Source organism: Ambystoma mexicanum, chromosome 6q, assembly GCF_040938575.1.
Source record: "Ambystoma mexicanum isolate Mex_15411 chromosome 6q, UKY_AmexF1_1, whole genome shotgun sequence".
Lineage (NCBI taxonomy): Eukaryota > Metazoa > Chordata > Amphibia > Caudata > Ambystomatidae > Ambystoma > Ambystoma mexicanum.
In genome coordinates, this window is record NC_090937.1 from 1,411,393,365 (window position 1) to 1,411,415,252 (window position 21,888).

Below are 21,888 nucleotides of genomic sequence, written 5' to 3' on the forward strand. Positions count from 1 at the left end.
GACATTGTTTTTTTAAAAAGATTTTTATTTTATTTTATAAACCACAACAGCTCACAGACATTACATCGTAATATACATCATGTCACGTTACAAATCACGTCTGTTTATTCCCTTGGTGCCCCAACTCCCTCCACCCCTGCCCTGGCCTACCTGACATCACATAATTTACCCTACTACTGTTTACTCCTCACCCATCTCTGTAACAACTGCACCCTCCTGTACGGAGCTGGGTTCTGACAATCTGGCCTCCATCGTGTAAATGGCCAATTCCGCAATTAACTGTCTCCAAGCTTCTATTACTCCCGCCTCCTGATCTGAGTTCCTGCTTACAGTTCCCTGTCACACCACCGTTACGGCGTTTGCCCAGTTCAGCAGGTCCCTCCACCATACTTGAACCAGAGGTCTAGTCTGTGCCTTCCATCCCATCGCTATCCTGCGTTTCGCCAATATATATGCTAAATCCTTGAGTTTATTCACATGTTTAGCTCTCTTACGTCTTGCCAAACATCCCAGAAGACATACCCGGGGGGTTCCAACGTCCAATGTGATATCCGCTTTTGCTAATGTTTGGGCCACCTCTCCCCAAAATCTACCTATCTCTTCACAGGCCCAGAACATATGAATTAGATCTGCATTCACCTCCCCACATGATTGTATCACTGTTTGGCTAAATCTTGATATTCTATACAGAGTTAAGTATGCTCTGTCGGTGATATATAGTTGAATCTGTTGGAGCATTGTGTTTCTGGACACTTTCTTGTGGTACCCTATAGCTCTCTTCCACACCGCATCTGACATTGGTTCTTCCAGGTCTCCCTCCCATTGCTGCCTCGTCTGCCCTAACTCCATCCCCACTTTGGACATCAGCTCATATATTCGTGAGACTTCGTGCCCACCTTCTGACACGTCATAAAAGGTCTCAATCGTATCATCTACCTGCAGTGGAGCTGCGGTCTTTGGCCATCTGCGTCTCACATTCCTCAGTAGGCTGGTGTGTGTAAGGTGTTGCCCCGGATGCACTCCCGTTTCCTCTATCAACTCTGCAAACACTTTATCCTCACCTTCCTTCATCAGATCTCCTACCGTTGCCACCCCTTTAGGCTCCCAGTATTTTCTCACACTCAACCACAGCTGGTCACTCACCCCTTCTAACGCCGCAAGCGGAATCTGCGGGAAATACGGTGCAACGTTCCTCATCAATTGACAGACCCTACGTCACATTACACATCCCAGCTACAGCAGCCTGGGCGCACAGGTCGTGCAAGTGTCCATTATCCACATAACTTCATTTAGAAAGAACTGGGTCTGCGTCGTTTGCAACAGCCGCGACTCATTTGTTTGTTCATCTGTTAGCCTTTAAGCTACAAATTGTAACTGGCTAGCCACAAACTATACTTCAAAGTTGGGTAGTTTAATACCTTCTAGTTCGTAAGCCATCTGGAGCTTACAATGTGCCACCGTGCACCTTGAGTTATGCCACAAAATGTTCCTGCATATACTATGCAGTTTAATGAATAACGACCTTGGTATAGCAAACGGGAAGTTTGCGAAAAAGTGAAGAAGTCTCGGGAGTACCACCATTTTCAGCAGCGCTGCCCACCCCATCATTGATAATAACAATCGAGCCCAGAAAGAAATTGAATTTTCTATGGCGTTCATTGCTCTCACTGTGTTCTGTGTGTGTTCTGTGTGGGGATCATGCTAGATGTCCACCCCGAGGTAACGCAACGTGTCTAATTCCCATTTAATTGGCAGCACCAACAGCCTACACACAGGCTTTCCAATATATCCTCCCAATGGAAACAGTCTCTTGGGGAATGACATTGTGTTTTTTTTTCCCACTAGGGAAATACAAAGACAATCCAGTCACAAAAGAAAATTAAGGCTTCAGACATGGACAGGCACCATTTTAAATATACTCCCTAGAATCACAGGCTGAAATAAAGTCATCACCAACTCAACCCATCATCCGTCTGAGCTTCAGAAATTGAGTAATCTTAAATCTCGCGAAAACAGCCAGTACAGCCATTGGACATGGGTGAAATCCACCATGAATAACTATATAAAACCATTATACTTTCCCAATTTTTTAAAACATTTATTATTCTCAAATCATTGGAAATGGGTTTAACTGCAAATGTACTATAAAGCCACAGGAAAATCTTTTAATGGGTACTTTGACACTGGCATTACAGTTGCAAGAGAACAATAGGACATAGGACTTTCAAGAATATAAAAGTGTAAGAAAAGTTGGTGCCCCGGGGGTCGCTTGATGGTTAAGAGTGCTTATATTTTGGTGGAAATTGTGTCTTAAAAACTGAATTATGTATCTCATTTGTCATAAAAAAAGACAACTACATTTACTTAAGTATACATTAATTGGTATTTTATTGACCAAATAATGTCACTATTCCGATTTGTTCAGTAATTAATTGGATTCCTTTATAGCTTATCACAGGCAATGGTCTTGCTTCTGTAAAGTCTATGTCGGTATTCACAGCTGTTGATGTGTAAATGAAGCAATTATTTCTACTAGTTCTGCTAGCAATTCCACTGAACATTAGATTGTCTGTGTTGTTTTCATTTGGTTTGCAACAGTTCATGATCTAGAAGTCAACATGTACAATCATTTTACCCACAGTGTAACGCCTGTTTCAGTGAAACTGTAGCCATCTTGCTTCCTATGGTTTGTGTGTTTGCCTTATTGGGTGTCATCAGTTAGGAGTGGTTATAGTGCTGTGCCTCAGAGAGCAAGGGGTCGACATCAGCATTACCCTTACTAATTTAGGGCGAATCTTCCAGCATTCCAACAGTTTCCTAAACTGTGAGCCTCTGAGGGAGAATTAACAAAATAACCTGCTTCATGGGATGCTGCCTGTTCAGGAGGGTCTCCAACTAGGTTTGAGGTCACTGTTTCTTACTAGAAGAAAGACATTCATTTGCCTTGTGTTTTATTACTGGTCTCACCCAAAGGGGACAAGCAATAAAACACAAGGCAATTTTCATCTGGACAAGATTACCACAAGCAACTCCAGCCAGTAGGTCATAAGGATGCGAGACGGCACTACAGACAGTCATTTAATCTTTCATAATATCACACCAAAGTATAAAATTGCTAAATGTTGTAAAGCATGCGCTCTAATTCTGCTCACAAAGGAGGCTTTTGATTAGATCATCAATGTTGAGTGTTATCCTAGATAGGACTTGATCATGATCTGCTATACTCCCATGGAGTCCCATCAGTGACCACGACTTTGGTCACCTTTGGTCAGTTAGCGACTGCAAGGCTTTGTTTGAGACATAAGAAGCTAATGCTCCAACTATTCCAGGAATACTAGTGCTGATTCTCACCCAAGGTGCAATGTTTTCAATTCAGTCACACTGAAAATAATTGGGAGTCTGTACTTAAGCTCTGCCATGGACTGCAAAAGGAAAGCTATGGCGATCAATGTTCACAATATATGAAAACAGCCAGAACAAATATTTTGAATGGATTGTGTTCTCCCACGTATTCCTCATCTTTGATATTTCAAGTCTGCTTGCAGCTTTGTTTTTCAATTCTCTTTTCATAGGGTCGAGCGTCGTGCAGCATCGAATATTGGTCCTCGACAGCCTCCATAGCGTCCTTCGTGACGTCAATGCTGATATATATTGGCACGTATGCTGACCATTATCGCAGTTGTTTTTTCCACATTGCTGTGTGCTTTGGAACTACTCGCCTCAGAGATAAAAGTACTTCTTACTTCGAGAATGTCCTCCACACAGAATACAGGCTTCAAGCAGTGTTCGGACTGTGGGGAAAATATGTCGATTACAGACCTGCACCGTGTTTGTCTGTGGTGCTTGTGATCGGGCCACAAGGTCGATGACTGTGTCTCGTGTCAGTCGATGATGGGTAAGGCCTTGCGGGAAAGGAAGGGAAAAATCGATGCAGGTAAGCCCTCTCCCAAATCTCGGTCCTTACCCCTTCGAAGAGCAAACGTTCCCCCCGACTCAAGAGATGTCTCTCCTGTTAAAAAAACATTTGAAAGATAGACGTTCGAGGTACAGTTCACGATGCTTGTCATCCTCTTCTCATAAAAAGGGTAAGAACGACGTTGCAGGTTCTCCTCTTCATCTTCCGAAAGAGTTAGTTGTCCAAAAAAGAACTCAACTTCAGCGAAGTTAGAAAAATTCTGCTTAAAAATATTAGACATTGTCAGAAGACACGCTCATCTGAGTGATACTCTAATGGTGTCTGAGAAAAGTGGCCACCTCTCTGCATCTATTGAGATCGATAGGGAATCCAGTGTTTCACCCACTCGTGCGCCTAAGAACCAAAGAAGAGAGGATCCTCAACATAAATCGAAAGAATCTTGCTCGACGCACAAGAAAAAGACGGTGTCTGTTACCTCGAAACATTCACTAACGGGATCGAAGCCTTATTCGAAGGAATCGAAATGTTCATGTTTGTTACCTGAACCTTCGAGGCATATAATTCATATTGAGCCTTCGAAGCAACATAAGGTGTCGAAGCATTCATCGACAGTTTCAAATAAACCTTCGAAACCTTTGATGCCTTTGACCTCATCAGAGCATTCTTCGCTCTCGAAGATTGTAAAATCTATGCCTGAGTCTAAATTGTTCCAACCCATTCCAAGACTTGATTTCTTCAGGCAGATGGGTTCTCTCTTTGAAGATGATGAGGAGGAAGAGGATCATCCCCCTTTCGGGTATGAATATGGAACCCCAAATGTTCAGAATAATTCATTTCAGATGAGTCAAAGATGCAGAATCTTGTGGATACATTAAAGGAAACAGTAGTTGGGAAACCTCACCAGAATAATGCTGAGATATCTGGTTATACTGATCCTTCTTACAGGATGGTTATTGGTAAAGTAGCTGAATATCTGGAATGGTCCAATCCTGCAGCCACTGTAGAAACTGATGATCTCACTGACATCTTAGACAGTGGGCCAATTAGGGAAGCTGTATTACCATTCCATGCAGCCCTGAGAGTAAGGGTAATGGAGAACTGGTTGAAACCAGATTCTATTCCATCTGTTAATACTTTATTAACAAAGAAATACAGGACTGCTTCCATAGATCCTCAGTTTCTGAACAGGCACCCAACACCTGAAAGCTTAGTGGTTGAAGCAGCCACATCATCTTCAAAGACGGAAGCCTATCCTTCTGCTCCAGCAGATAAGGAAGATAGGAGGATTGAGTATGGCATTAAAATCTCCCAATGCTACCAGTGCATTAGTAAAATACACACATACCCTTGGGGTATAGCTCCTTTGGAAGCAGAAAACATACCATAGGGAGATGAGACAGAAGGGTTTTTAAGCCAGATACAAGATGGCAAAGATGCCATGAGGCAATCTCTTCAATCTAGTTTAGATACAGTGGACTCGACAGTAGAGCCATGGCTGCCAGCACAGTATTTAGACGGATGTCTTGGCTAAGAAAATCTGGCCTTTCGGCAGATGTTGAGGCACGTCTGCTAAATATGCCGTTTTACGGTACTTCTCTTTTTGGGGAGAAGGCCGATAGCAGTCTAGAAAAACTACAAGCTTCTAGAGCTGCAGCCTTTGGGGGCGGTGATAAGACAACCTCAATCTACAGATCAAGGATGGAGCGGTCGTTCTTTTAGTTTCTATTCCTCCATATCTAGAGGTAGATGTCAGTTTTCACAAAGAGGCCAAAGAAGACCCTATTGTGGAAGAGGTAGAGGAGGAAGGACTGCATGCACAGCACCTACAGGGTTATCCTCAGCTGCAGGTGGAACAGCAAAATGACTCCTTCAACCACAAGGGGGTAGACTGTCTTACCATGTCCAGAGTTGGTGAAGCATAACTTCGGATGCATGGGTCCTACAAACAGTATCAGATGGATAATGCCTACCATTCCTGAAAAGTCCTCCCGATTGCCCCCCAAGAGCAATATCAACCTGGGTTCCAGATCCGCTCCTCCAGAACCGCTCCTCCAACAGGAGATTTTTTTTTTTTTTTTAAAAACATGTTTTTAACTTTTATTTATTGGCCCAACATGCAGAGCACAGGGGTAACATAGATTCACAGAGCCTCTACAGACAAAGCAGATACATTATTAGTGCAATGTTACAGATAGGGATATCATATTACGTTGTTTTCACATGTACAGACTTGAGTTGACAATAATGATACAGTGCAATTGCTGAAGTTAAATCATCAGATTGTTCGGTTTTTAGCATTGTATTAATTACCTTGCTGTTTAATTTACCTTTTAAATACATTCAATTGTAAAGCGCCGTCATTTTCGTAATTATTGTTGGGTGCCAATATTGTTGTTTGTAGGCTGTGAATAGGTAGACACCTTAAAATAACTTTGATTAGCTGTTCTTACTGTGCGATTTAAATCAGGGAAGCTTTCTCTGCACGCACGTTGTTTACACTTGCATCTGAACTACATATCCCAGTGTTGTGTAGTACCCTGCATGTATTTCCCTACATACCTTGCGCGAACTCGCATGCGCGGATGGGATAAGCCAGTCTGTGGCAGTCCATGGCAAGACGTGTTAACGTGGTGAGTTTCTTTCACTTCTGTTTACATCATGAGTATCAAGGAAGTCCTTGAGACCATTGCCAAAGCTAGAAGGCAGTCTATTGCTCGGTTACCAAGCACTGACCGAGGGATCGAACAGGTTGAGGTGAACTTCGTTGTTAGTAACCTCAGTAATTATGTTACCTTAGTTCCTACGATGCTTACTCCAAGTTACATAGGTGTGGAGGAAGTAGCCTGTGCACCATTTGATGGGCTAGAAACCGGAAATAGTATCAATGAGCCGGTTAAGACCGTGGATATCGCGGCGTTTGAGTTTCTGAACCATCCTCGACTACCTCACAGACACTTTCATTAGAGGAAGAAGAGGTGCTAGAAATGTTAGATAGTTCTAATGGCAAGCGCGGCCTTGATACCGCCCGAACAAAGGCCTTAAATGATATATAAAACATAAGATGCACGATTAGACTCAGCAACAGTCCAAAATTAAGGCCAGCACATTGCTAAATATTAACAGGAAAGTTAGAAAAAACTCGACCATGGTGAATATTAAATCCCCAGTTGATCCTATACATAAGCAGAAAGATATGAAGACCCTAAAAATATGTCTCTTGAATACCCGCTCTTTAAGTAAACATGCCCTAAACATACATGACCTTATTACGGAGGAGGAGCTAGATATGGCTCCAAGACCCCATAGGCCCGGTATGTGATAAAGCAGTCCCAGAAGGGTTCTTTATACATAAGAAGAATATATACATTGGGGTCACAGTGATAGCCAGAAACTCTATCACCTTGTTTAAGGATTCCATCTCCTGTAGTGGATGCAAAACGTTACATCTCAAATTCTCTCCCACACAGAATGACTGCATCAATTGTATTGTTCTATATAGACCACCTCCCTTATCTCAGATTTCTGCAACAAATTAACACAGCAGTTAAACAACTTGAACTCTACCAATTCAGCAACATTGCTGGTAGGTGACTTCAACAGGTGGTGAGGGAATACATCAGACAAGGAGGCTCTCCTTCTCGAAAAAACACTGAATAATATGGATTTCAAAGTCATAAATAATGAACCAACGACAGCCTGGGGAAACCAGCTAGGTTGGATCGGAACACAAAATCTCAACACACAGATGGTTGCAACATCGCCCTGTATTTGGTCTGCCAATTTTATGGTCACCTTTGAGATACAAATGAATTGTCCTCTAAAAAAGGCCATTAATCCACACGAAAAGGTCTAAAGTAGAAATGTTAAGAACCTAGGGCCCACGCAACTGGAACTATGCTTATTAAAGATACAGGACAATTTTAAGGAAGGGGACTCATGTGAAGATATGTTTCGGCAATACTCAGACTCTATTTCAGAACCTGTGAACAGCTCGCACCACGCAAGTCAAAACTGGTCAGGAAAAACAGTAACCATCAGAATTGGTTTCACAGCGAGCTAACCAAGCTCAAAATAGAAAAAAGATGTTTGGAAAGAAAGTGGTGTAAATACCCGTCACCAGTCACTAAAGAACAATGGAAATGTATTATTTCGAGGTATAGAAAGAGCATCACAGAAGCCAAAACAAATCATTATAACGATTTGATAACAGCTACACCAAATTCCACTTGCAAAGTATTAAACATTCTTAAGTCCGTAGAAAAACATAAGGCTTTATCTCCCCCTTTCGTTCCTACTCAGGAGGATTGTGAATTAGTGCAAAGAGCTTTCGCTTCCAAAATTCAGAAAGCCAGAGACACTATAATTTTGGCCAGAGGAATGCCCAATAGGGTGACATCCATATTAGCTGTGAAACCTAGGCAGAGGGAAGTAGCCAACTTCACTTTCCGCTCTTTCTCAGAAGAGGAGATGGTTAGAGTGCTTACCACCATGAAACCCACCTCATGCTCAGAGAATATAATACCTCCCAAAATTATATTGCACACAGCAGGGAGGCCGCCATGCTGGATTGGCAGACGTATATGCTCAGCATTCTGGATAAGGGCAAGACAGGGCTACTGATGCTCTTGGACCTTAGCACAGCTTTTGATTTAATAGACCACCAATTATTACATCAGGTCTTGGACAAAATGGCCGGTTGCTCCAAGGAAAGAAGCATTGGCGTGGCTGACATCTTTTCTGGCTGACCGTGAGGCAAACATTCACGGGTGAGGGAGAGGGGGAATTTTCTAAGGCAGCCCATATAAGTTATGGGGTCCCACAAGGAGCCAGCTTATCTCCCCTCCTTTTCAACTCATACATGCGATGCCTGTGTGAACTACTGGAAAGCGTCGGCGCGTTTTTTTACAAACTAGGCCAACGATACCCAGCTGGTGGTAGAGTTGGAGGGTGACCATCTTAAGGACAGTGCTAAAATCTCAACTCTATATAACATCATAGAAAATTGGTTGGAGGGCAACTGGGTGTACCAAAACAGTAAAAAGATGGAGATGATGGTACCCGTCAAGAGAGAGCCAAGCTAGGGTCAGATTATGAGCCTTTTTTCATCAAGGACACCTGCATTCAAGTGTTAGAGCAGGTCAAAACTCTAAGAATGATTATGGAGGCATCTCTGGGAGCAGAGGCGCAGGTGAATTATCTACACAAGAATAATTCCTATTACCTAAACTATGTTCCTGAGCGAGAAGAACACTGCCACTATTGCTAGGGCTACAATCTTGTTCCGTCTGGACTATGGCAATTCTCTTATACTTGGGGCTACTAAGAAATGCATAGAGGGATGCCAGATTATGGAAAATAATGCAGTATGCATTATTAAAAGTACAAAGAAAAGAGACCATATCTCTGAGGGAAGGAAAGCACTGCATTAGCTCAAGATCGAAGATAGGATTCACTTCAAATCCTTGACACTAGTGCAAAGGTGCCTGCACAGCACCGTGCCGACATACCTCAAGAAAAATATTCCACATTATACCCCGAATCGTTCATTGAGGTCAGAGACACAAGGAAGGTTCACAGTGCCTTCCTACAGTCGAGCCACTGGACTGGGCAGAGCTTTTCCTGCTCTAGCAGCAAAGCACTGGAACAAGCTGCTCTTAACTCTCTGACTCGAACCCAGCCACTGGGTTTTCAGAAAGAACCTTAAAACCCATCTGTTTAAATAATTTATCTTAGACTGCCTGGACAGTCTGTTAATTCAGGTTAGAGCGTTTCAGTCTTGTCTGTTTCTTACATGTGTTTATGCACGCGCCCCGATGCCTGTGGGCTTTGGGCGCTTTAGAGGCATGTAAATAAAAATAAATAAAAAATAAAAATAATCAGATTGATTGGATAGGTATGTATGAAACTCAGCCCATACGTTCTTGGGTCGAGATTGTAGAGCGAGTGAGTTCACGTATTCCTCCTCACAGGTTTGGGTCCAGATAAGTGCAGCTATTCACATTTTGAAGGTAGGAGGGGAGGGCTGCTTCGAGTGTTGGAGTATATAATTATTGGCTACAATGCAGTTTATATTTAGGCAAGCTAAAATTCTTTTATTCACAGTCCCATTCCATACCCCAAACAGAACTCCCAATGGATCAAATTCAATGGGGGCACGCCACGATTTCTGTAAGTGCATGTGGAACCTCATTTCAAAATTTATGGAGACGGTTGCAGGCCCAGAATATGTGCAACTGGTTGGCCTCCTCAGCCTGGCATCTAGGGCAAGTATGGGGTATTTGTCTGGCGAACCGGTTAAGTCTTTGGGGGGTATAATACAATCTATTCAGCAGTTTGTACTGTATGCAGCGAAATCTAAAATGTAGGGGGACTTTACTTGCATCGGAGCACATAGATTTCCACTGGGTGTTGGAAAGGTCTAAGTCAAGCTTGCACGCCCAAGTAGCGCATACCCTGGGTGCTGGGTTCGAGATTTTGTTCAACAACATCTTATACAGGGAGGAGACCAACCTGTGGGCCCCACTTGTATTGACAATATATTGCAATTCTGGGGTGTCATCAGGAAAGGATGGCCGTAAAGATCGAACTGCTGCACGCAGCCTGTAGTATTGTAATGTTTCCAATCCTGATCCAGAGTGCCGGACACACCATGTCTGGGGTGTGATGAACTTCCCGTCTGGGAAAAGATCTGTCAGTGCCCTATATCACAACCCATACCAATGGTGTGCAAGCGCTGTGTTGTATGTAGTGTCTAATGCTGGGAATCTCCAGATAGGGAGCCATTTATATTAGGGGCGTGCCTCGTTCACCATTGGGAGCACCCGGCACCAGGCCAATAGCGGGGTTGCTGTAGGGTCTAATGGGGAGTCGTCTTTATAGGCTAGGTTCAGAATGAGAGTTTTGAGGTCAGAGTCTCCCGCTGCCAGCTGCTCTAGTTTAACATGGGTCGATCGACGGGAATCGGCATACCAGAACAAGGCAAACTTGGGCCTGCGCTGCTATCCAATATAGCTCGAGGTTGGGGGTTGTGAAACCCCCTCTCTCGGAGGGTAGGGTCATATCTGCCCATTTCTTTTGCACAGCTCCAGCGACCATTGGAATTGGGCCCATAGACTATGGAGTTTAGCAAAGTATAGCCTCCCAGGCTAGAGGGGACGTTTGCAAAAATATAGAGAGGTTTTGGCACCAAGATCATCTTAACTAGAGATAGTCTGCCCGCCATGGTAATGGGAAGAGGACGCCATCTGGTTAGTTTAGCCTCTACATATTTCTCCACAGCCCCGTAGGTCACCGTCAGCAAAGTTGGCTTGGTCCTGGATATCTGGACCCCCAGGTATCCAATTCCCTCCGGTGACCAGCAGAGTGGGAACTCACACGCCGGTTGGTTGCTATTCACTGTGAGTGGGAACATTTCCGACTTAGTATAGTTGATTGTAAAGCCAGAGAAGGCACCTATCCGGATCACATCTCTCAATATCAGGTCGAGGTTCATGCATGGGTCGCTAATGTACAGCAGCACATCATCTGTGTATAATATTATCATCTCTGGCTGGTCTTTCAGCCGGATCCCCTCCAATCGTGCCGAGCTTTGATTCTGTCGGCCTTCGGCTCTATGACCAGCGCAAAGAAGATAGGGGAGAACGGACAGCCCTGCCGGGTGCCTCTGTTTAATGTGAAGGGAGAGGATCTCTGAGAATTTACTAGTACACTAGCAGTAGGGCGTGTGTCCAGTAATTTGATGTACCTAATCATTTCTGGCCCAACGCCCATCTTTTCCAGGACCACCCACATATATTGCCACAAGACCATGTTGAAGGCCTTCTGAGCATCCAATGTTACTATCTCTGCATCCAAATCAATTCTGGACATTATATTGAAAAGCCTTCTAATATTCAACAATGTCGATCTGCCGGGGACAAAACCTCCTTGATCATCATGTATCAAGTACGGCATGAGTGGTAGGAACCTTTTCGCCAATATTTTAGCAAACATTTTGGTATCTATGTTCATTAGAGAGAGTGGCCTGTAAGATCCACACTCATTACCCGGCTTACGAGGCTTCAGAAGAATAGTTATGGCAGCATCACGTAGTGTTGGGGTGGAGGGGAGTCACGAAGTGGCTCACTCCAAACCTCAAGAAGACGCGGGGCGAGCAGTGCTGCATATTATTGATAGAACTCCGGGGTGAGACCATCCTGACCCGGGGCTTTACCTTTCGGCAGTCCAGTTATCACCTTCACTATCTCCTCTAGGGTGATCAGATTTTCGAGATTTTCTCTAGTTTGGGGACTAACGGAAGACATAGTAATCTCATCAAGGAGGCAATGTATAGTATGTGCATCATGTGGTTGGCCCGCCACATATAAGGTCCTATAGAATCTTGAGAAAACATTAAGGATCTCGTGGTCAGTCCACTGTTTGACGCTGTGCACGTCTATAATGCACTCTACCTGGGTCTGCCGACCCTCCGGTCTGGTTAACCTAGCCAATGTCCTTCCCAGCCTCTCTCCCTCTCCATATCTCCTTGCAGCCTGCTGGCGTGTGAAATAGCGTATTTCCCTAAGAGCATGTGACTCGAAGATTTCTCGGGCCGTATCTGTGCTAATTTATCAGGGCTCGACTTTGCTGTGCATTCCTGCGCTAGGTGCTTAAGTTTGGTTTCTGAACGTTGAAGGTCTCTCCTAATCACTTTCAGTATACCTGCTTCTCTGAATATGGACATGCCCCGAATATACACCTTAAAGACTTCCAATCTCACCCCCTCAGTAGTATCATGTTGGTCATTGAAAATGAAAAAAATGTCAATATCCAATCGAATACCTGCCTTAAACACAATACCGATAGCGCCTCGGCTTTAAACCGCCAGGTGTTGCGAGGTACAGGAGACGACCCGATCACTGGTGACAGCGTGAGTGGTGAATGGTCAGACAATGTACGGGCCTGTATTTCGGTGTTCTTGATCCTGCCCACCAAGGAGCTGGACACTAGGAACATGTCGATCCATGACAAGCTATCGTGTACAGAGGAATAATAGGGTTCTCCAGACATAATTTAGGACCAGCGATGTCATGTGTGTAAGCAATCTACAGGCCGACCGTGATAAAGATCTGGGGGCCGTCCCTGTTCTATCCCACCCCACATCCAGAATCAAGTTCATATCACCCCCCGATATGTTCGGAATCCCAATAAATCCCATCAAGATGGATACTACATTGTCAAAATATTCAGGGGTGTCAACATTGGGGCAGTATGTATTTACCAACAGGTATTCAACACCAGTGATTATACAGTGCAATATAATATATCTGCCCTCAGGGTCTATGTAGTTCTTTTTCAGAGTGAACTTAACCGATTTATGGACCAATGTCAGAGCCCCTCTGGCGTGGGATGAATAGGTAGTGAAAAATCTATTTGGCCCCCACGTTGGCGCTATACTCGTTGCCGCCCCTCTTGTGGCATGTGTCTCCTGCAAAAGGAGTCTTTTAGTACCATGTCTCTGCGCGTATGCAGTAATTCTACACGTTTTAGTCACTTTTTCCAACCTTCTGACGTTCCAAGACATCAATTTAATCTCCATCTCACACCTCAGAGGATGTCCCATATTGTCCTTACTGGTTCGTCACATATTATGTCTGTATTACCCATGTGTTCATCACCAACCATGTACTCTGCCGCCAAACATTTTCCAATTCCCGTTGTTCACCCAAACCTGCTCAGTCTGACCATAACCCCCACCCTCACTGCCACCCCAACCAAGCAGTGTAATCACCCCACCATCCCACACCCCTTCTGGTCGGCCTGTCCCAACTTGGCCTCCCCCCTAACCCTAGAACCAACATAACAATAGCACCTGTTGTGGGGTAAGCTGTCGATGCCCAGACCCGCTGGTTAAATATGACATAATACCATACTATTTCAAGAGCTATTGTACAGCGGGGTATACTGTGTTACCTATGACCTCACGGGTTTAGTCAGATAATACATGGTCTGGTTTGTAAGTATCACTTCAGTTCGGCAGTGGATCAATTCCAGCTTGGTCTGGGCCATCCGGCATCGGGATCTGCCCCTCTATGAATTTGATCGCTTTGTCAGGGAACCGTAAAGAAATAGAGCTTTCCATGAAACTGGAATTTCAGTCTGGCCAGGAATAACATGGCATATTGAATGTTACGGCTGCGGAGCATCTTTTTAACACCGATATACTGGTGTTGCTCATTCTGCACTGATATGGAGAAATCCGGGAAGAGTCTAATTACTTGGGATCCCAGATGCAGCTCCTTTTTTTCCCTGGCGAGGTGAAGGAGATGGTCCCTGTCACGATAGCTGAGAATTTTAGCCATAATGTGGCACGGGATATCTCTGTGTTTTGGTTATGATATGATATTTTATTGATATCGCACTCACACATAGGTGTTTCAGAGCGCGACCAGGCAAAGGGAGGGGGAGCAGGGGAGAAAACAAAAACAAAGGATCTTACTAGGCCCAGTGACATTGAGAACGCAAAAGTGAATGGGGAAGGGAAAGGGGGAAAGTGCAAGGGAAGGGGGGAATTGGAAAGTGCAAAGCATAGGAGAAACAAGATAAATAATAAGTTAGTGGATAAATAAATAAATAAAGGTGAACAAGAGCTGTGGTAGTGCAGCCAGTGAAGGGTAAAGTGCAGGGCAAGTCAGATAGGGTAATTCTGATAAGTGCAGAAGAGGAGGGGGGGCACTGTATGGGTACAGATACAGGCCCCAGTGCAGGGACGGCCAGGAGACAGTGCAAGAGGGTGTCCGGGTGGGCAGGTAACTGGGCCCGAAGGGACCAGTTGGCAGGTGAGGCAGTGCCGAGAGAGAAAGCAGATCAACAGGGGAGGAGAGTGGCAAAGGCAGAGGCGAAGATGAAGGTCTTGAGGAGCTTCCGGTACCGTTGATGGTTCTCCTCAAGTTTCAGGGTCGCAGGGAGGCAGTTCCAAGGGGAGGCCCCGGCCGAAGACAGAGATCTGCCCCCAGCTCATTGTGAAGCCTGATGTGCTCATTTAACTGCGAAGAAGGGGGATAAGGATGGTGATCACAGGAGGTCCATAAGTACTGCCTGTTCCATACTCCCTGTCAGTGCATCCTCCAGCAGTACCCGTATCTTAATATTGTTCCTTCTGGAACGGGACACTAAATCGTCACATTTAGACCTTACCATTTTCAGTTCCTTCATCAAGGACGACGCTGCACCCTGGAGGCTCTGCACAGTATCCTCTGTTGCCCCGATTCTTGTCTCGGCTTCCGTTATCCGTCCAGATTCTCTGGCTAGTTGAGTCCTCATGGATGCAATGTTGGCCGTAATGTCATCCAGTTTCTCATGGACGGCTGCAAACCCCTTTGCCATTGTCTCCATCGTGGGCGTGAGATCTGGAGGTGGAGCTGATACAGTTTTCTAATGCTCCATCTCCGAGGTAGATGCAGCCTCTGGAGCAACCCTGGCGTTAGCTGTTGTGTACTTGTCCATAGTACCTGTTTTTTTCCCGCTGCCTGCTCTTTTAGGCATGGTGTCGCAAGCAGAGACTAGGGATCGATCGTCAACACTCATCTGATGGGTGCCACAGGTATGTATACTGTCACAGCCATGTTGCAGAAGGTTTCACATATTAATTGCCAGTCTGTTGTTGAAGGCTGAATTGACAGCTTATATGTTGCAAGTCTTCACTACGACACCTCCAGATCCAGGGGACCCACAGCAAGATGCTCCCCCCACGAATGCGCTTGTATGGCCAAATCTATTCTTAATGGCGTGACAGGGAGACTATGGAGTGATGTATCTTCATAGAATGTGCCACAACCCCAATACCTCAGTCCTCAGGTAAGGGTCGAGTACCAGTACTGACAAGTCCGTGTTCATGACACAACCCAACACAAGGGGTATAAGGACGTGCAGGGATTCAGGGCTAACACTGGATGGGCCAGTATTCTTGAGTCTCGCCTGAATTATATACGCAGTTCCCAGCTATGCATCCCACTGGATCTATAGTATTGGAATACGGAGAGCAGAACAAATCTGTGCACAGTGTGCAGCCAGCAAGCCGCAACAACCTCAGCAACCAACCCAGGCGGCCAACGTATTTATAATGTGCCTTGATGGAGGGGGCCGATGGGGTAAAATTATTATGTTCGTTGGACTGCAGTCTCACCAACAGCAGAGGGTGCGGCAGATGTAGCTGTCGCTGCTCTGTTATATGGTACAGGAGAGGTTCCCGCCAATGGCAACAGGGGCTCACACATCAGCATCAGTCGTCGGACGGGGGGTAGTCTTACAGTCCAGTTCCAACAGCACATGAGCTCAGTTCAGGACAGTGAGCTTGCGACCCAGCCTCCAATGGGTATCATGGGCAGCCGGCCGCAACCAATATGGCGCTCGGCACACACAAGCCCTGGGTGGAATGTTGTGAACAGCAAGTCAGGCTGCCAGATCGCTGCACACACACACAAGCCCAGGATGTTATGCTGTAGATGGGAGTTAAGTTGAGCAAACAAGGGGGGAAAACACAAACCCCCATCCAAGGGGATGAGGGCCTGTGGAGTCCTCCAACGGATCTCAGGTCCCATGTAGAATGATCATGCAGGGAAGCGCACAGGTCACCTCCAGTGTTGTCTATGGCCCTGCAGGGCCAGCTGGGGCCTTGTCGCCGTTCCACACCCCTGCTGTGCCAATAAGCCTTACACCAATGTCTATTCTAGTTGGGGTAACCCTTTGTCCGATTCCTGTGTCGGACTCCGAGTGCAGTGTCTAGTGGCACATTTTGCCTTGTAACATGCAGCGCCAGGCAGTTAAGAAGGAACACAAGGTGCACACCCCACCCCCACCATGGGCGTCGGAGTTATCTGCGGGCGGGTCCACCCTCTTGCGGACCCACCTCGATAGCAGGATCTAAGTCCTCTTAGCAATGTAGAGGGGTCCCCGCATCAGTATTTCGCCTGCCGTCTCCCTGGATCCATGTTCTCAGTACTTCACACTGCACGTGGTCCTGAGGGAGCCTGTGTGCCACAAACTCCTTGTCACTACACCAGCTCCAGGCGTGTAGACCCCAGCAGACACGGCCAGGAGGCACCGCAGCCGGGGACAGTCCGTACGGATCACACACTCGGCTGCTTGCACAGTTTGCAGCCTTCACTCGGTGCAGGCCAGTCCCACATGGCTTCCACCACATCCAAGCCGCAGCGCTGGTGTCACAAGCACAGGTGCGCTCTCCCTCACCGTAATGACGCCGCCTCGTAGCTTCGCTCCTCCACAGCTGCCGAAATAGGGTCTCCCGGCTCTGTTTTTGATCGGGAAAGCTAGAGTAAGAAGCCCCAGCCTTCCAATCGGTGATTCAGCTGATGAATATTGTGGAAGAATCACTTAAATGGCATATTTATATGCGTATAGCGTGGGTCTGAGCGGAGTGATGTCAGTTTAGACCTTCATCAGCTCGCTGCTCAACAGCGCCCCCCCCCACACCCCTCAACAGGAGATTTTCACCCTTTTGGAGAAAGGTGCGATAGAATTGGTACCTGTAGCAGAGAAGAACCACGGTTGGTACTCTCTTTACTTTATAATCCCAAAGAAGGACAGAGGAGTGTGACCCATTTTGGACTTGAGATGCTTGAACAAGTTCCTCAGGAAGGCCAAATTCAAGATGGTAACTCTTTCGCAGATCCTTCAGGCCCTTCGACTTCAGGATTGGTTGGCGTCATTGGACCTCAAGGATGCTTACTTTCATGTGCTGTTACATCAGAAGCACAGAATGTACCTGAGTTACGCAGTTGGCGGTTCTCATTATCAGTTTCGAGTTCTGCCATTGGAGCTCACCTCCGACCGAGGGCTTCAATTTATTGGTGCAGTCCTGAATTCAGCCTCAAGAAAAGCTTTGCCCCCGAGTTACGGGCTCAACATCTTTTGCAGATGGTCCAAACATTTCAGAATGCCCAATGTCTTCCGGCCTACGACTTTCAAAGGTTGCTCGGCCTCATGCCCTCTCCGATCCCAGTGGTCTCAATTCTCCAGCAGAATGACGGACCTTCTCCGGGTCCCGACAAAGGTCACCCAGGATCTCCTGTGGTGGGCCGGCCGAGAGAATGTGATGAGAGGGGAACCATTTTGGCAACCATGGCCTGAGACGACAGTTGTGACAGACGCCTCCTTCTCAGGATGGAGAGCACACATGAGAGAGCTTTCAATAAGCAGACACTGGTCTCAGTTGGAGTCCAGACTTCATATCAATCTTTTGGAGCTGAGGGCAATGAGACTAGTGCTGATGGCCTTCATGCCCTCGATACGGGGGAAAAGTGTCCTGATAATGACGGACAACACAGTGGGCATGCATTACCTCAACAAGAGAGGGGGTGTAGGATCACTGACCCTGTGCAGAGAGGTGATGCAGCTCTGGTTCTGGGCACTAAGAGAAGGAATAACTCTTCTGGCAGTTCATCTAGCCGGAGAAAAGAACATGGCGGTGGACACTCTGAGCAGGCAGAGCACGATCTTCCAGTGGGAACTAGCTCAGGAAGTCCTTCAAGAGATATTCACACTTTGGGAAACCCCTCAAGTAGATCTGTACGTGACCAGTGTCAACCGGAAGTGCAAGCTGTTCTGCTCGCGGGAATTTCCCCAAAGAGGCTCTCTAGGAGATGCATTCATAATGGACTGGGATATTCCACTCCTGTATGCGTTTCCGCCAGTCCCCGTCATTCCTCCTGTAGTACAGAGGTTGAGGAGGTTCGGGAAAAACCATGAACCTCAATGTCCCGGATTGGGCCAGAAGAATGTGGTACCCGTACCTTCTGGAAATGGCCTTCTGCCCTCCAATTCGTCTTCCCCAAAGAGGGAGGTCACATTCTTCACCCAGAGGTCAGGACTCTCAACATTCACGCCTGGCATCTGAAAGAGTGAGATAGGAGGATTGGGACCTTCCGGAAGACGTAATGGAAGTGTTGCTTTCGGCGAGAAGACCAGCAACTAAATCCCTTACCGCTGCTGTTGGAATAGATTTTGCAGCTGTTGCAGGGAAAAGAAAAATATCCTTTCTCATGTAAACTTCCCCAGGTTTTATCTTTCCTACTTCAATTGACCCATTCTGGGTTGCAAGTAGCCACCGTGAAGGGTTATTTAGTGGTCCTTTCAATTTTCAAAGGTCTCCGAATGAGGGATCATATTCAAAGTACTGATTGTGATACAATTTCCGAAAGGCTTAACAAATGTGTTTCCCCCTACTCCCTTCATCGTGCCATCATGGGATCTAAACCTGGTACTAAGAGGTTTTATGGGAGCTCCCTTTGAGCCCTTATATTCGTGCCCTATAAGGATGCTCACCATATAAACTGCCTTTTTAGTGGCTATCAAATCTGCCCGTAGGGTAAGTGAGCTACAGGCTCTATCTTCCAAACAACCTTTCACAACCTTCTCCATGGATAAGGTAGTTTTAAGGGTTAAGTAATCTTTCTTGCCTAAGGTGTCAGAATTTTATTTGGCACAACATATTACACTACCCTATTTTTATGCTCCTCCTCGTCAATCTAAGGAGGAAGAGAGACTTTATTGTTCAGACCCAAAGAGGGTTCTAAGTTTCTATATCACAAGGACTGAAAATATTTGCCAAAATTATCATCTTTTTATTGGGTATGCTGGTCCCAGATTAGGATTAGCTGTCACAAAACAGACCATCTCTAGATGGATTGGTATGTGCATAACTGAGTGTTACTCGTTCGCTAGCAAAGATTCATCGGAAGGTCTTAGAGCGCATTCTACTAGAGGTGTGGCTGCTTCATCAGCTCCTGAAAGATGTGTACCAGTACATTTCCAGAGCGTCAACATGGAAGAACCTGCATACACTTAGTACATTCTACTGTGTAGATTCTTTTTCAGGAGAGGAAGCTAAATTTGGCAAAGCTGTCCTCCATAACATTCACAAATAAAGTAAATTCTTAGCACCATCGGCCAAACTCAATCTGCTTTTGGAGTCTTTCAAAGATGAGGAATACGTGGGAGGACACAATCCATTCAAAGAACAAGTTACTTACCCCTGGTAACGTTCTTCCGACTGAATGTTCCTCCCACGTATTCGTCATCGCCCTCCCATCCATCCCCTCCTGCTTAGAATTTGTGTGTCTTACACCTTCCTTTCTCGCAACATCAAGACTACCTCCTCCTGGAACACAGCATGCTACTTAAGGAGGGGAAAAAACGAAGAACTGAGGTAACGGTCAGCGCACGTGCCAATATATAACAGCATCGACGTCACGAAGGATGCTACAGAGGCTGCCGAGGACCAAGATGCGACGCTGCATGACGCTCGATCCTATGAACATTTTTTCCATAGCAAGCTGCAAGCAGACTTGAATATATCAAAGATGAGGAATACGTGGGAGGAACATCCAGTCGAAAGAACGTTACCAGAGGTAAGTAACTTGTTCTTTATCATCAATAGGAGACCCATTCATCTTATACCATATTACGTATGATTACTTGGTCATAAGATGAATTTCTAATAAGTTATAAATTAAGTAGAGAATCATAAATCAAAATGATGCACGCTACAACGGTTGCCAATAACTTTGCAGGAATATTTGGTTGCTCACTGTTTCATCATCACTTGCATATCACGACAAAACAGAATTGGCCATGGTCTGAAGAGGTCTGAACAGGTCTGGCCGATCGATTCTTGTATCGAGAGTGTTTGAAAAACACTTCCTGAAAAAGATATAGGCCTAGAAGGAAGGAGGCCTACCTCTGCTCACAAGCACTGCAGGCAGCAGGTAACTAAATGCACATTAACAGGCTATAGAGACTAGAAATCCAGGAGGTAGCAGCTAAAGCAACCTTTGAAGATTTTCTACCATTTGTTAGACATAACTTCACCTGCTTCAATGCAGAGGCAACAAGTCGGTCTTTAAGGGACACCACCACCAAATAAAAATTAAAAAAAAGAATTTTGACCATTTATATGTAACACAACACAAAATGAACTGCCCCGATAAGCACCAGCTTTATTCTAAACCAATGGGTAGGTAGAAAACATTTTCACTTTCTGGACAAATACAAATTGCCCAAGAACAATGTTTCACACCATAGTGGGATTATAGCAGGTGTTTCAAGATTGAAATTAAGGTGGGACAGAATCTATAACTGGGGCACCGAAAGCATGCAAGTACTTCTATGCATGGCATAATCACCCATTCCTGTTTTCAATGTTGACAAATACTTGCTTCTGTACTGAAGCAAAAACACAGATATAGTATTTGTCAACTTGGGAGTGAAAGTGCAATATTAGCTTTCAGGCACAAACGAACAATCTGTAAACTTCGTTAAACTGAAATAATGAATTCCAGAGACTAAAAGGATAACATATGCAAGGGCAAGCGGGTGAATACCGAAATATTAGAAAACCAAACAGAATATATTAGCTGGTCCGGTAGTTAATTGAGGAAAATATGGTAAACCTTTACTACCAAGCCATTATCAATTGTCCTGTGTTTTTTCTATATTATGTGTATAGTTTTTCACACTGTGCCAGTCACCACCAAAGTGGTCGAACAGTGTTAGAGCTTTCCTAGAAAATGGCGCATTGTACCCTACATGTCTATTCCATTTCTTTTTTCTTTACTACTCTGCACGGTACATCACTGTTTCACCAATTTCGTTAGCTTGATATTTGGAAGTGGTTTTATTCCCTTATCTGTACTGGGCAACACATTTGAAACCTCCTGATTATGGTCCTCATTACATGTTTGGCAGTGCTGTAAAGGTTTGGCGGTTATTCTATTTCCACCACTTTTTTTAGCGGTAGTGGAATTACTGCCAATTTCATCGCACTGCTGAATTCGGAGATTGGGGGTGAAGTAGAGGGGAATTTAGCTTGAGAAGTTTGCTGGAGGTGAATCTGCAACTTGACCTCCAGAAACTGGAAGATTTACAATGGCAGAATTAATGTTTGCAGTAAATCCCCAAAATCCTCATTGGAGTAT

The 21,888-nt window shown here is 45.3% G+C and overlaps 1 protein-coding gene across 4 annotated transcripts in view; it reads right to left on the reverse strand.

Moving 5' to 3' along the window:
* Positions 1 to 21,888, reverse strand: part of SH3BP2 (SH3 domain binding protein 2) — a 381,251-nt gene that overhangs the window by 39,332 nt on the left and 320,031 nt on the right. The gene's annotated exons all lie outside the window — the stretch shown is intronic.